Below are 3,607 nucleotides of genomic sequence, written 5' to 3' on the forward strand. Positions count from 1 at the left end.
TGAAATGATATTTTGTTTAGTAATGTCATGCTAGATATAGAAATTTGTGACCTAATTAAATTCAAGTCTTGGAATTGGTTGAAGGCTAACATGAAAGGTTTTAATTGTTCTTTATTTAACTGTAATATGGAACCACTGCTTTATCTAAAGAAGTTATAATCATTTGCATATTTGTAATAATGTGATGCAGGGGAGCTTTTTTTGTTGTGTCATGATTTTGGTTATATAATCTTCAGTGTTGCTTTAAGAATCACAAAATGTCACAAGGTTGCGTCAAGGGTTGTATGTGATGCAAGAGTCTATGTGAAAACATCTCATGCGATTAGGTTTTAGGTTTATGACCTCCTTTATGTACAAGTCTATTTGTGTAGGGGTATGGCACATTCCCGTTTGTACCTTAGGTTAGTCAAGCATTGACATCTAGAATGTACATGCCACATAATATGTACATGGATATTGGAATATAATGCTCATGCAATGTGTTTGTGGGTGATCGATCAACTATGTTGATTTGCAAATCATGTACTTTTTTCTGATCTAAAGGAGTGCCAATTAATATATTTTATTAAGTATTTTTTTTATATAGTCTTCTTCCTTGTTACTTTCGATAGATTAAGGATAAGTTTCATAAGGATTAGGTTAATTTGCATAAATTTCTATAAATAATTACAAAAATAAAAAATAACTTTAGTGTGTTACTTCATTTGTTATTTTTTGTTTTGAGAGAAAGTATGATCAACAAATATATTATTATGATAAATTTTTATAATTATTTATTTTATTTTATCATAATTTATTTTATATCACATATTTCTCTATCTTCTTCTCATCTTATATTATATGAGACTTTTTTTTTGACACATGCACGACAAACTTTTATTGTATGAGAAAACAAGAAAAAGTTAAATAGATAAAGAGAATTTATTCAATTGATAAAAAGAAAAAATATTATCCATATATTATATATAAACACATAAAGTGTTATAAATTTATCAAATATTTTAAAATATAAAATATTTTTATTTAACTCTGATTAGTTTTATTTATGAGTTTTCAACGTATTACTTTTATATACATTTTATGATTTTTAATTTGTAGATATTTTACATATTTGAAAAATAAAAATAATTTTTAAAAGATAATTTACTTGATAAAGCATTATTTTCCATGTTTAAAATGAAGATAATTTATATAAAATTATCATTTTCTTTATAATATTTAATGTTACCGAGGTTTAAAATTTTATTTTATTTTGTATTAATATATTTTTTGTTCTGTATCTTAAATATAAAGATAAAATGATTCTAAAAAATTGTATCTATCCTTATACCTACTGATATAACAATTTTAAATAGCATATTTATTTTGTTCAAATATCAACTTCTGAAAAATTGAATTATTTTGTAAATATTCCTTTTCTCTTTAGATATAATTATTTATATTACTTATTTATATGAATTAATTAGATTTTTTTAGTATTGAATTGTTTAAGTTGTATTTTTAAATTTTACTCAAATTAGAAAAATGTACACAAAACATGTATTAAATCAATCGATAGAAAAATAGGTGTATATACTCTATATGAATGGGCCATTAATATCTTTATTTAATTTTATTTAACTTTTATTTTTTTAAATCAATGTATTACTTTTTTTATTTTATCATTTTAGTTTGTAGATATAATTTTAAATATTTTAAATTAAACCACAAAATATGTGAATCAACAGCAAATTTATTTTCTGGTTTAATATGTGGTCTCAACTCAAGTTTGAATCTTGCTAGGTAAAGTAGAGTTTTATTGTCAATATTGATCTTATTTGACTCAAGCAAGTGAGGATACACATGATCTCTATTAAAACAATATAATTTATTCACATCTACATTATTATCATACAAATTTAAATACAAAATAATATTATATCAAAGTAATTAACTAAATATAAAAGTGTTGTTTTAAAATTTTTTGTTTAATTTTCTATCATGTTATTTTTTTTCAAAATTTAAATATATAAGTAAATTTCTTTTTTTGTTTAATTTCCATCAAAATGTTTGATTTTCTATCATTTTTTTAAAAAATAATAAAAGAAAAGTATATTTTTCAAATTATTTGGTTAATTTTATCTAATATATTCTATTATTTATTTTAAAAAAACAATTGTACTTATTAATCATTTTTAAACATGTGTGCAAACAACAAACATGATCCATGCGTATGCACCCGTGCCTTATTAGTTAAAATTATTAAGAATGTGATGAATTTTCTCACAACTTTACTTAAATATGTAAAATTGGATATGACCTAAACATGCAAACACATGAATGTGATTTTTAAGAAAGTTTTCCAAAATTTATGATAAGTATCTCAAAATTGATTCATTGTATTTATAATATTTATCTTTCTATAAAATACTAATCATATTCCTGATAATCATGCAAATTTGCACACTATAACAATAATTGAGTGCATTTTGAATGACATGGAATATTTCTTGTAAGTGCTTTTAGAAAATGATGTTTTCAAATTCAGTACTCTTGTTTCCAATTCACAAATTCAATAATTATTGATAATATACTTTTTGATATAAAAGTCTAAAGAAGGATAATACCAACTATTATACTAAAAATTCTAATGATAAATATTTTTAGAGATATACATTTGTGCTGACACTAATATGTCAATATTCAAATTTCTGATTGCATAAAACACTAATTTGCTAATATAATTTGCCATTAGGTACCAATTTACAACAACAGATTCAACCACAAGTGTATATGCAACAAACTATACATTGACCAACTTTTGTCAAGTTGGATTATAAGTTCCTTTTGAAAAGGGTTTGTAATTGCTATATTAGGACATCCAAATTCAATTATGTTGCTTTACTAATTTATTATAATAGACATAATTATATTTAAGATAGAAGATTTAATTAAACTTCTTTCTTAATATTGTAACTCTATCTTTTTGACTATATAATTTTAATTAATTGTTCATTTCACATATATATTATTTGTCAATTGACATAAAAAACACACAAGAAGTAGTATTACTCATTGTGCACAAAAAAAGAGAAGTGTATTTAAAAAAACTGAGTGAAAAAAAACACTGAAAAATAAAGTATTTCGTCTTGTACGGTGCATAATCATTATACTTGATTATATTTTTTACTTCAACCTTTTTTATTTTTTTGACAAATTTTATTTTCAACAATTTAATTTAATACATCTAACTCTCAATTTTTAACTCTATTTTTAAGAAACTTGTAAATTTCAATATTTCTTATTTATCCATTAATAAGAATAAAAGTTGAGATACAATTTAACAAAAAATAAAAACTTGATGGTAAAATTCATCAACAAAATAAAAAAGTTGGATAAAAAATTTGTAAAAAAAATAAAAAGTTGAGGACAAAAGATATAATATGTAAAGAGGAAAATTACAAAGAATAAAATTCATAACTTTTTTTAAAAATTAAGTGTAAAATTTATTAAATTAATTTGTTGTAAGTAAAGTTTATTAAAAAAAATAAAAAATTAAAGGTAAAATTAAGTCTAATAATTATACTATTATATATATATATATATAATTTTTTTTCCGCTTGGAAAG

This window comes from Glycine soja, chromosome 2 (assembly GCF_004193775.1).
Source record: "Glycine soja cultivar W05 chromosome 2, ASM419377v2, whole genome shotgun sequence".
Classification (NCBI taxonomy): domain Eukaryota; kingdom Viridiplantae; phylum Streptophyta; class Magnoliopsida; order Fabales; family Fabaceae; genus Glycine; species Glycine soja.